The sequence below is a fragment of the Magallana gigas genome, chromosome 1 (assembly GCF_963853765.1).
Source record: "Magallana gigas chromosome 1, xbMagGiga1.1, whole genome shotgun sequence".
Lineage (NCBI taxonomy): Eukaryota > Metazoa > Mollusca > Bivalvia > Ostreida > Ostreidae > Magallana > Magallana gigas.
Genome location: NC_088853.1, coordinates 73,962,636 through 73,976,834, shown reverse-complemented (window position 1 = coordinate 73,976,834; position 14,199 = coordinate 73,962,636). Strand labels below are relative to the sequence as shown.

The 14,199-nt window shown below is 33.8% G+C and overlaps 1 protein-coding gene across 1 annotated transcript in view; it reads right to left on the bottom strand.

Moving 5' to 3' along the window:
* The window catches only part of LOC105337927 (immunoglobulin superfamily member 10), a 298,746-nt gene that overhangs the window by 256,937 nt on the left and 27,610 nt on the right, over positions 1–14,199 (bottom strand). The window lies entirely within an intron of this gene.

Below are 14,199 nucleotides of genomic sequence, written 5' to 3'. Positions count from 1 at the left end.
TTAATGTTTATATTTTTAGTGCAGTATTGCTTTTTTACGCTTGGTTATAAAGTATTTGTTGATTTTGGGTGTGACCGGTCAGCAGAGGATGCTCACTCCTCCTAGGCGCCTGATCCTACCTCTATCTTTTAAGATTTATAAACATTTTATTGATATATTAAGCATACATATGTCTTCCATTTTTCTAATCGAAACATAAATCATCCGTAAGCTTAGTATCAAATGTATGTTGTTTGTTTTTTTTCTTCCTTCAAATATAGATCAGCGATTGTTGAATTTGCTAACCTTCCTGGCCAATCGATAACAGAGCCAATTTCATTTACACATTTGCAATCGCATTTCAAAAGAGTATGCAACCATGAATTATAGTGTTAGAGCATAAAACAAATACACATATTATATCATACACATATTATTTCATTTTTACTACAAAGAGTTGTAAATCTTGTCATTGTCCATGTTCTTAGTTGACTTAATGTGTCGTTTCTTTTTCCATTGTATCAACAGACGAGTACAAATGCTTATGACCACTGCTCGCTGCCTGATCGTAGCAATTTATAGTTTCTTGATCCTCAACCTGAACTCGATCCTGGTTCGATGGATCTGTTTGTAGTCCCTCCATGCGACACACAGCAACAGTCACACCCAGTAACGATACACCAAGCACTACAGACAGGCCAATAGAGATAAGAAAACGCAACTATGTGTTCTGAAATCATGTGAAAACATAAATCTTAATACAATAGCTAGTGGATATCGTGCGAGTATATAAAATGCCTAGGTATCTAATGCGAATGTACGTAAATGAGAATATTGGCATAAATGTTAAAATTAAGCATTAAACTTACTTTCAGATGCGGGTTTCTCCAAATTTATCACAGAAATCTAAAACAAAGGCTAAAAGATTAAATGTTCAAACATTTTTATTAGTTTAATTTGGGGGTAGGAGGGGATAGTGTATGCCTTCTCCCTCATCACTTTTTGAGTATATGGTGATTTTTGTTAGAAGACGTCCACCATAATTTACAGAATACTCCCTGTGCTATTCCAAGGCGTACCAAGGGACGGGACTCATAAACATATTTGTTTTGTCTCGACGTCATTGGATGAATAGCGTCACGTGATCGCCTTATAACATTCTTTACACGGCGAGCGTCAAAATTTATAGGGCAACATGGTGGACGTAACGTTATTTAAGCTGATTTTTTACACAAATGTTCAACCATACCCCAAAATATTTGGAGTAACCCCCCCCCCCTTTGCCCGTGATGTAATATTATGATCCTACAATATGGTATCCAGGTTTGCACAGACGACTGACGAAAAAGGTAAAAAAATTAGAGAATTAAGCTATGAATTTTAATATGATGTATTATCTATGGTTTGTTTACATCTTAAACTTTAGGTCCTCGACAAAACAAAACACTTTTTAGGTGTGTTACTGACTGTGAAAAGAAAATTGTGGGATTGGTAAAGTCCATAGAAGACCCCACACATTTCTGTACACAGTCAGTAACAAACCTAATAAGTAATAGTCTGTAAGGGACGTTCCATTGCTGTATGACGATATTTTTTACACTGATAGCCTGATCATCAAGGTCAAGCCATGAAACATGTTGGCGCATGGTGAAGGGTTTTCAATCACGGAGTATTTTCACAACAACTGTGTTCTCAAATCTAATCACTGCCCCGTTGTATATGTTCGTCATATCATGGATATCTCGTCTGTTCTCATCTAAAAAAAATGGTACTTAAAAATGTATACATCTGAAAAGGGGTACTTTGAAGTAAAATGTACAAAATATAATAATTTATGACAAAAATAAAACTTTAAAAAATAGTTTAATCATGCGCACATAAAAAAGTGATTGGACGACCAGGGCGAGAAAGTAGATTAACACCACCTATCCCGTCTGAAAATTCTTATTTTATTATAAATGAGAAATTTAGAGCATTAGAAATTAAATTTAACAAGATTATCACCGGGAGCTCACTCACTATACTGGAAAAATAACCAACTAAATCCACGCACAGGATTGTATCTGGCGTTTTCTTAAACAATACGTTAATGTCAAGCTTGACAGTTTCTGTTCTTAGCCCAGTCGCCATTCCTACACAAATGTCCCTGTATCAGAACACTGGGTCCCACAGTCGTAGCTGTAGTTTGAGAAAGGACCAGTGACCTCAGATAGAATGGCTGTCCCGCTGTCTTTCACCTTGCTAAGCCGTACCCTGAATTCGGGTTACCATTTACAAAGCACGATATACCCAATGTTGTTCCTTCAGGTATATCTGCCTGTATACGTCTTTCTCTATTGATGTAATCACCTGGAAAATCGATATTTAAAATTCATATTAATGCCTAAGGCATTTTTTTTTAATTTCACTTGTAAATCTTCTTTTGCAAGCTTTTTGAATTCTCAAAAATAGATTTTTTTGTAAAATAAAAAAAAAAGGGGTTTTATGACAATCTTGATGTTTGTTCTCATTTTCTTCAAAGCTTGGAGTCTTGTAATATTGTAAAAAACCAAAATATGTTAAATATGTAAAATGTAACACTTTTTGATATTTAATAGAAAGCCCCTCTTCTCATAAATGGACACGCCCATGTCCCGTTCTTGGTCTCTTCAAGCATCACTCGCTTAACCACGTGCTAAGTTAGACCTAACCATTAGGCATATAGCAGAATAGATGGTTCAGCCCCCCCCCCCCCACACTTTTTTTCGCAGGAAATATAATTGTTCCGTAATGCGTTATAAACGTTTGAAAGATTGAGAAGTTGGAGTCGAAGGTATACAAGCCCCCCCCCCCCCCCCCCCATCCCTTCCCCCACGGATTAGGAATTTCGTTATTTTTGAAAAAAAAAAAAAAAAATAGGAAAGATGTTTTTTTTTTTATTGGAACTATAGGTATAGCCCCCCCCCCCCCCCCCCCCCCGGATTAGGATTTTCATGATTTTGGGGAGTAGGTTTTTTTATCTCAATATTTCTGAGGAGCGGTGTAGCCCCCCCCCCCCCCCCCACTTTCAATTTACATCCGACGCCAGTGTTACGCATGGCAACTGAATGACATATAGTCATATGATATCGATATATTTCACCATTATACTGTTCATTAACATTTAATACAACCATTACGGACATAAACTCACACAATGGAATGGTGGACACAACCTCGCTATGAACTGTCTCCTTAAAGTCTTTTACAGTGCATGTGATGGTTTTATTCCTTGTGACTTAATATATAACACAATCTATTGAAACGTAGTTGGAAAATTTCGAAATGTGTCAAACTTATTTATCTTTTATTATTTTAAAGCTGCTTGGTCCGATTTTTTTTTGTTATTACAATATAAATATTTTTCCATACAAACAATTTATCTTAGAAAGTTATGGAATTTCTCCTATTTACATGAACAGAATCAGTCTCCTTTCAAAGTTAGAAATATTCAAAGTAAATAAAAATGATTTCTTTTTGGGCAAACGAAAAAACAAACCAAAGTGCATTACGGGAATTTTTAGAAAAGGAAACCGTTTGGTTTCGTCCCCCGATTGATTGGGGTTATTCAACCCGCATGCTATGCATGGATTGTAAAGAAAGCAAACTTCAGAAATATTAGCGAACAAAACGTACACATGTTTATTTGTAATTTGTCTGATTATTTCGACCTTTATTTAATGCGATTTCAAAGTCGCATACAACCATACCCCTCTCGTCGTCAGGGGTAAAATTTTACATGAGGCAAAATAACGGGATACCCTTTTATGTATTTTGTTTGTTAGCAATTTTTGTACGTATTTTTCTTCATTGAAATTTGGCTTAATTGACTAGAAAAAACTACTGCAATGTCTATTATTATACATATACTAAGCACAACCATCGTTTAAAAGCGTGCATAAAATTTGACATAAAATCGGACCAAGCAGCCTAAATATCCTGAGTTAAACTTTTATTATTCAAATGATCTTAAACATAACATGTATATAACATATTGTATATTATTGTATTAATAGTTGTATTGTATATTATATTGCATTATTGCTTAATTACGTATATTTTGTTCTTAAATTCAAGGATTTTGAATTTAAAATTTAGTTTATGCATTCTATTTTGAAATTTAAAAAAATACTGTTAAACATATATATCTCTAATCCTATACTTTTTCTTCCCTCTGTCTGTCTGTATTTATTTGTCTGCCTCATTCGTTCGTCTTACAAAACAGCATATTGGTACAGTTGTATAATCATTTACTTTTAATTGACAAACATATATTTACGATGGACTACGAGAATTACCCCTGTCCAGATGAAGACTCGTCTGTCTTGCCACCAGGACATTAATACGCAGAGTCAGACGGAGTTAATTTCCTGACTTCTAACGCCGTCTCTGTTGATCCAGGAAGTCCACAGTATAGAGCATACATGTACTTCGATGTCCTCCAGACAACGTGATGAATTTCTTTCAACAATATCTTCTGAACATAAGTGTTATTATTGTTTTCCATTTTATGGTAAAAATGAAGGTCGTCTTTTCTGTATATTTTGTTGGTAGCTTCACATTTATGGTTTTGCCAGCTTCAATTTCGTACTTCAAGACTGACAGACAAATAAATACATTTACATTTTTAATTATGTTTCCTCATATGAAACTATAGAGCAATTCTGTTTAAAATTGTTTATGACGTGACAATGATTACTGCACGCGTTTATCGTTTGACGATTGCATTATGATTGTGAACATTAAAATCTTGCTTATTTTGATAATTCTGATCGGGGTTCCTTTCTCAAACGTAAATATAAGTTAATGTTTTTTAACTTTAGCTGTTTATTGCTGAAATGAACAAGTATATGGAGAGTATTTTAAAAGCTATTTCTACTAGCAACATATTTTTTTTTTTAATTTTAAAAGTAATGTTATTAAAATATTAAATATGATCCGAGAAAGTTCAGGGTTGTTTTGATTTGTTTTAAGGACAAAAATGGTTTGAAAAAAGGAAATGTAAATCAATTTTTATCATATATGCATTACTCTTACAAAACTATACGTCAAGTTTCATATAAGTTCTGCCCACTGAATACAAAAACAAATCCTGAAAATTAAGTTGGGACAGAATCGCTGACATTCACAAGCAAAGATAGCGATTTAGTTTTTAAAAGAATGCAAACCTTCGTATGTATGTTACAATTTAACCTTTAGTCAAAAAACATTATCCAAAGAGGGTTATACATTAGTATATTCAGTATGTAAGCGCTATTCACCTGACGTATGGGTCATTCCTTCCATCGTTGCTCACAAAGATCTCGTAATCATTCTGAGAGGTGTTTGCCCACAACAAGGCTATGTCTCCATTCCAAAACCTGGTTGTTTTCAAAAAATATATTGTGTTTTTTAACATAATCGATATCAGTCTAATCATCAAAAACATTTGGATAGACGTAAAGCTGTTTTAAAGCACCTTGCTCAGTGGTTATACGCGTTAGACCAGTAAACCAAAGGTTGCTTGTTCAAGCCCTGGGAAATAGTAACTGACACCAAGGACAACAGACCTGATATATCCAGTAAATAGGCATATACAGTACCTGCAACGTTATTTTTTACAAGATAAACGATAGGATAGGATTCACGCATGATAGGATAGAATTAACGCACGATAGAACAGTATACACGCACGATATGATAGGATTGATACACGATAGGAAAGGATAAACGATGTTCATGATAAACGTATGATCGCTTTAAACGATATTTACGAACAAACTGATAATGGCAGAATTTGAGAGAGAACATGTACAAATAAAGATTTACGTGGAATTTCTTTTTAGTAGCGATTGCCGAGTTGTTAATCATCGCTGCATCATTTATAGAATGTATAAAAATGACCAGTTAATTTTTTTTGAACTAAAATTATGAGCTTTAATGATCAATAAATTTTCTGTATTCATTTGTTAAAATTCTTTTCATTACCGAACACCCTAGCCGATCGCCGCGAATATTTCAGCACGATATTAAATCACTCGGAAAATAGCGGATTTAATTATATAAATCCAACTCTTTATAAAGTAAATATAAAATCTATCATAAATACATTTTTTTCTGTTTCAGAAAATGATGCATTAAAAACGAACTATAACAGACAAGTTAAAAATAAATATTTACGCAGATACACTTTCCGCGTACAATTTGTAAACATTGTTTCATTAATATCACACTCTAGCTGATTACCGAGAACATTTCAGCCTGAAATCAAATATCACACGGAAAATAACGGGTTCAAAATACAACTTAGGTTTTAATTAAATATAAATTATATCATAAATAGTTTTGTTTCTGTAAAATATCATGCAACAAAATTATATTGCATAAAAGTTAATGTTTACGCAGGTTTACGCAGGTATACACTCAGCGTACGATTTAATATATTCGATATACAGGTAAATATGTTACCTTGTTCCTAAGAACTTCGTTTTTCATTTTCAATGTTAACAGATATAATTTGCATATAATATTGTTTAATTTTGATCTAAAAAATTTAAAAATTAGTATCCTGACGAAATGTACGATAGGATTTCATTCTTGTTTGATAAATATTCGGGGCACCGAACGAGTTGCAACTTATAGTAATTAATTTACTTGACTAAATGAAAAGTCACGAAACGATTAACACGATAGGATAAACGGAAGAATTGTTGAAATTAAACGATAAACCTGATAGGATTAACGCACGATAGGATAGGATTAACGCACGATAGAACAGTATACACGCACGATATGATAGAATTAACGCATGATAGAACAGTATACACGCACGATACGATAGGATTGATACACGATACGATAGGATAGGATTGTAAAAAATAACGTTGCGGGTACTGTAGTATGTCATCAACCGTGACGTGATTTCACTAAGATGAAATTTAAAAATCCTGGAGGTGTTTTATCTTAGCTTATATACCAATGGTATATCTAAATATGATGGATTGAATAAACAATTTTAAAAATGTGTGTAAACAGTGTATTGTATTCTTCTTCTTTTATTCGAACTCATATATCAGTAAAAGTAGATGATATCAATGCCACTTCCGGTTTAACTAGACATTTAGAACACGGGGGAAGTTGACAAACTTTAATCATTAAGAATCATGCTCTCTGAAAATGAGTTTTAAGTGTTTACTGCAAAATGATAGGTCATAGTGCTGGTACGAAAAAGGAATCTTAACATGTCCAATGTCAAGCACTGCTTTAAGTTTAAAGCATCTCAAAGGAGTTTTGTTTAATGGTCATTGAGTATAGTAACCCGAACGATTTGATAACTGAGAGAATACTTTAATTACTGATACAAGTACCCTACAAAATCTTATTAGCTTCAAACCAAGTATTGCAGCTAACACAGGATGAAACCCTACCACTAAGTTTACCGAATGTTAAGTAAATAGTCTGGAAATGTGACTGAAAGCCATTACTATGCTATTTTCCCTGAAATCAAAAATATCAATCATGTATAATTCCTAGGACAATTTTAAACTTTTTTTTCTAAATCCATTTCTAAAAACAATGTTAAAATCTATCATCATGACTAAGTAATTTTATGATTATTATGAGACTGAGTAATATTCACATTATCCATGAGAAAAAAATCCTCGTTCATATAATGTTGTTCTAAATATTTTCAAACTTGTTGAAGTGAGAAGTTCCTTCCTGGCGAAGGTCGGAGCACAATATCATTATGTGAACACACTGCGATAATGTAAGATAAGATAAGATATTCTTTATTTCCTCCAAATTAATGGAGAGTATTACATAATCAAATTATAAACTCAAGTGAAAATAGAACAGAAACAAAACATATTTATATATGTACATATTTTGGTAGACAATTATAAATTACGACAGTCTATTGCAAAGAAACCTCTGTTTTTATACAACATAAATGCAACGATTAACATAATCTGTTTCCATTTTGTAAACGATATATTTTCAAAACTTGTATCATTGACACATCCCATAAGGGATAAAAACTGTAATTCTGGATCTTGATTTTCAAACAATACATATTCATTGACATCAAGAAATTCTAAAATGTTTTCAAGCATAATTTCTCTGTCTTCTAAAAGATTATAACAGCTTAAAACAAGGTGCATATTATAGCTATCTGTTTCCTTATAACATAAAGGACAAGTTTTACATACAGATTTCTTTGATGAAACTTGAACTAAAAAGTTGATCAATAGTCGTTTTGAGGGTTCCTCTTTAGCAATTTGCCAAAGCTTATTAGGGTACAAATTCGTATGTATTCTACTAAAAAAAGAGAGTTCAGGGTTCACAGAGAGAGAGCTATGCCATTGTTTTTCTTCCTCTGCCCAAATTGTTTTGATAACCAATTTTGAATATTCTTTTTTGTTAAAAATAATATTACAGTCGTTAAAAATCACGTCGAAGAGCTTATATTTCTTAGCTGTTTGTAACAAGTTTTTAGTTGCAAAAAGTTTTTCAGTTACATGAACATCAGAAATAAACCTATAAATCCGATTTTGTAAAGAGTTTTGGTCTGATCGGTGTAGTCTTTTGAGATGCTGGAGAGCGACGGAGAAAATTTGGAAAATCCTTGAATGATTCTGGAGAAGTGTCTTTGTACATACTCTAGGAGTTGCATGTCGGTGAGTGTCAGTGACGACCATATTTCACAGGAGTAGAAGGCAGAGGGTAGCACAACACGTTTCCATATTTTGGCAGACACAACTGGATGAATGTCGGAGTTATTAACACCAATAGAGTATAATGAGTGGATTTTTGATCTTGCATTTTTGCACACTCGTTCGGTTAGCTTGTCAGTTTTCATACTTGCTTGTAGAAGGCAGCCAGCATAAACAGTGTTATCAGACTGAGGAATCTCACTACCAAATAATCTTATACTATAGGAAACAGAACATTTTTGTGTCTTGGAAAAAACAATAAAGACACTTTTACTTGGATTGTAATGAAGTCTCCAAGTATATGCATATTTTTCTACTTCATTAAGTAAACATTGTAAAGACCTTGGCGAGTTGGTCATTAAAACAGTATCATCCGCTAATAAAATCCCTGGTATGTGTATATCACCCAAAACAAGACCATTACCATTTTGGCAAATTTCAGATAACAAATAATTAATGTAGACAAGAAACATAAAAGCACTTAGGACCCTACCTTGTCCTACACCTTGTAAAACTTTAAACAAGTTGGAGTTTGCACCAAAAAATGACACAAAACATTTGCTGCCATTATACCAGTATTTTATAATTTGCCATAACCTTGAGTCAATATTAAGAGTATATAGTTTATATAGGAGACCATTATGCCAAATTCTGTCAAACGCTTTTTCATTATCTAAAAATGCACAAAAAACTGATGAACCTTTATCTACATAATAACTTATTGCTTCTTTTAAGACGTAACAGGCTGGTATGTCACCATATTCACTTCTGAACCCAAATTGCAAATCATGTGGGAATGATACATTTTTGTTAGCAAAGCCATTTTCAATTCTTGATAGAATTATTTTTTCAAACAATTTGCTCACTACAGATGTCAATGTAATACCTCTGTAATTAGTAGGATCACATTTATCCTTATTTTTACCTTTATAGATAGATATTATTTTTCCAACTTTAAACATTTCGGGTACATACTTTTCACTCATTATAGCATTAAAAAGTAGACATAGTTTTTCAATAAGAATATGACCACTGTATATCAGGTGCTCGGTGGTAAGAAAGTCTGGTCCAGGGGCTTTGCCTTTTGGGAGTTTTTCAATATGATGCTTTATTTCCTCAACTGTTATAGCGTCTTGTTCCGTGAATGGTTTTTCCTGATAGTTAAGATTGTTATCGATGTTTTCTACGATTTCATTAATGTAGTTTTTAAAGTTATCATCGAATTTACCTGGACAATGTCGTTCGCACGCGAGATCTGAATAATATTCCTGCCAAAGGTTACACATGTCAGTTATGTTTTCAGCAGTTTTTTCTTTATATCTTAACTTGGAAGGTAGGGATGTGCTTGTTCGTTTTTTATTTTTCCACGCTGTTCTATAAAAAGTTCCTATATCTATTTCGGCGGCTTTATCGATTTCATCAAATATTGTTTGTGTCCAATCTTTTTTTGCTAATCTGTGAAGTTTTCTAAATTTACATTTTGTTTTTTTGTAATTTACATATGATTCGTTTTGTTTGTCTCTAGGCGAACCTTCTGATTTCCATGCTCTTCTAGAACGCCGCATTTCATAATGGGCGTTGTGTAACTCTGATTTTTTCCAATATGGTTTGATGTGTGAATTAAATTTTCCATATGGAATATGTTCGTCAGCAGATGACAGTAGAGAAGCGGTTAGGTGGATAAGGAACATGTCGATGGTGTCATTAGATGACAGTACCATATCTGTTGAGTTTAAAAGATTATCGCATGTAATTCTATATGCTGCTAGGTTGTTTGTGTCAGCTAACTTCCATTTCGGAATGTTTCTTGAGTAGTCTGGTGGTAGGTGAGTGAAGATATTTTGGACGTCAATTTCACATAGTAATGGAAAGTGATCAGAAACATCGTAAGCAAAGTCTTGAAATATTTCCTTATATTTCACCTCTGGAATAATCCACTCGGGTACAAAGATGTAGTCAAGAAGTGATCTAAATATTTTATCATTTGTTTGGAACGTAAAATGGGTGTCAGATGAGAATAATCTACTAAGATTTCTTTCATATGTAGTTTCCCTAAGGAGTTTTGACTTTGGGCTGCTGCATTTGTTTTTAATATCTGTATTAAAGTCGCCGCATAGTATTACGGGGCCAATTTCACTTAGCTCATCAAACAAGTCGAACACATCTTGTAACACCTGTTTGTATTCTTCAAGCGGAAGATTAGTGGAAGGGAGGAGACATCCAATAATAAAGAGTTTGTTTGTCTCATATCCTATTTCAATTCCTATAACTCTTTCATTTACTATTTTTACTTCTCTTGCAGAGATCTCACTAGATTTTCGAAAAAGAAAGGCAATGCCGCCACGTGTTATGTTGTTTTTGGTAATTCCAGGTTTTGCAAAACAAGTATAATTTTTTGTGAGAGAATTAGAATTGGTAAGCAATGTTTTGGAAGCCAGTGTTCAGATATAAAAACGATGTCAGAAAATTCCATCACATCGGACAGCTCAGATAGACAGCTGAACACTCCATGTACATTCCAACAGGACAGAATCATAAAAATACATAATAATGTCACTGCCATTACGATTCTTCCGATCGTTCCGGTTCGGTATTTCTGTCTGTGCGAAGAATCCAATCTCTTACGGAGATGGTGTCAGGCCAGAAGTCTGGAGTCTGAGTTTTCTCGTAGTCATCAACATCAATGTTTGCACGAATTACAAAAGTGGGGAAGTTCCTTGCCGAATGATGAGCTAGCAGGAAAATACCAGACACATTAGCACCCCTATCTTCGCACCATTTTATGATTTCTGTTTTGACATCCTCGAATGATGCTCCCCGTGCCTTGATGTTAGCAAGAACAATTCGCTTTGTTCGGCGTTTACCACGGACAAATGTGTATCCCGTAAAAGCAGATTTTGTATCCTTGTTATGATATTTTCTTGATAGCCAGTCACTGCGTTCTGTGTTTTCACTTTCTCCCCTTGCCTCACTTTTTTCAATAGATGTTAGGGCGCTTGCATAGGATTTTATGCTGTTTTGATTGTTTATATTCGTTTGTAGATTTGTTTTGTCTGACTTTTTTGTTCTCATCATAGAAGACGAGGTGTCCTTTTCCTTTTCTGATTCATTAATTTGACGCGATGCTGGGACTTGAACATCAGTGTTAATAGACTGGTTGATACCTTCAGGCTTATCGATTTCTTGCAGAGACATTCGACCGATAACAGATAACCGATTCTTGCAGCTAGGACTGTCACTAGCATTGCAATGCTCTGCCCTATTATTATTTGTATTTTGATAATCAGTATGTATTGATTTAGACGTCTTCTGGATATTTTGTTGACTTTTTTGGATTTTCTTTATTTCTTTGAGAATTTCGTCATTAGAAATGTTTGTTTCCTCGCACGATTTCTGTTTTTGTCTCAAATCTTTTATTTCGGATTTGAGTTGAGATGTAGAGTCGGCTAACCTGTTTTTCTCCTCCATGCAAGTTGAAATCTCCATATGGAGACGATTGTTATCAGCCCGCAGTAGTCGAATTTCATTGTTTTTGGCCCGAATTTCAGCCTCAAATAGGTTTTTTAACTCTTTTAACGCATCATTGATGGGGAGGAGTTCTCGTTTTAACCAGATATCCAGATCCCGTTGTAAAGCACTATCTACGGTGTTTTCTTTTGTTTCTTTATTTGAAGTCATAATGTCATTTCTTTCTTCATTTGAGGTCATATTGTTTATTGGCGTTTCTTGTAATAAGGAATGTTTCATCTTATGTCGACTCATAACCTCTCTTTGGAACTCAGTTGTCGACACAACTCCTTCAATAAAGGCATATATGTAGTATACATCGGATGCATACTTTTCCGTGATTGATTTTCCGGTTCCTCTTTGTCGCTGTCTGTTAGAAAACCGTGTGGAAATTCTTCGATATTAGCTTTTGCATAGTCATACATACTCTGCCTTATTTCATTTAATTGCTCGGGGTTTTCCACGTATCTTTCAACAAGATTTGATAGGAAATTTTCCTTATCATAGTGACCAAATTGATTTTTAATTTCTTCATAAATTTCAGTTTCAACTTCTTCTGCATTTTGAGTGCAGTAGATGTTATTCTCATTAAAACTGTCACTTTCGCCATCATCTTCACTATCCCCGTTGACACTCATTTTTTACCAGTAGGTGTGTAACATGCTACCGAAACTTTTGGAGATACCCTGTATATGTCAGACACTCGAGCGTGACCCCTTTGCTGGACACGTTTTCGTTATACCTGAGTGATTATTTACAGGTAAACAACAGATAAACAAAATTGTTTGACAGGAAGTGTCTTATTCTTGAAATTGTTGCCTTTTTTCACAAAAATGACGATAAGTACACAACAATAGTATATCATTCGACGTAAGTACCTCTTTTGAAGACCTCCCAAGGTAGCCTCAAATTCGAACTCATATATCAGTAAAAGTAAATGATATCAATGCCACTTCCGGTTTAACTAGACATTTCGAACACGGGGGAAGTTGACAAACTTTAATCATTAAGAATCATGCTCTCTGAAAATGAGTTTTTAGTGTTTACTGCAAAATGATAGGTCATAGTGCTGGTACGAAAAAGGAATCTTAACATGTCCAATGTCAAGCACTGCTTTAAGTTTAAAGCATCTCAAAGGAGTTTTGTTTAATGGTCATTGAGTATAGTAACCCGAACGATTTGATAACTGAGAGAATACTTTAATTACTGATACAAGTACCCTACAAAATCTTATTAGCTTCAAACCAAGTATTGCAGCTAACACAGGATGAAACCCTACCACTAAGTTTACCGAATGTTAAGTAAATAGTCTGGAAATGTGACTGAAAGCCATTACTATGCTATTTTCCCTGAAATCAAAAATATCAATCATGTATAATTCCTAGGACAATTTTAAACTTTTTTTTCTAAATCCATTTCTAAAAACAATGTTAAAATCTATCATCATGACTAAGTAATTTTATGATTATTTGAGACTGAGTAATATTCACATTATCCATGAGAAAAAAATCCTCGTTCATATAATGTTGTTCTAAATATTTTCAAACTTGTTGAGCTGAGAAGTTCCTTCCTGGTGAAGGTCGGAGCACAAGATCATTATGTTAACACACTGCGATAATGTATGTGTGTATGTATGTATGTATGTATGTATGTATGTATGTATGTATGTATGTATGTATGTATGTATGTATGTATGTATGTATGTATGTATGTATGTATGTATGTATGTATGTATGTATTTATGTATGTATTAATGTGTTTGTTTATTTGTCTTTCTTCTTCTATATTTGACCATAGGGGCGACGCATAGTACACTCTTTTAACAGAATATAAAAAGGATTTTATTGTTATCAACAACGAGAGATGAAGATGCTGCTATTCTAAGTTATTTTAATGGCATGTGGACTACTTTGTATTGTTCAAGGTAAGTCTTATTTATTATTTCATACAACTCTATCGATATGAATTACTGCAAATAGATTTTGTTTCATTGGCGTGGTAA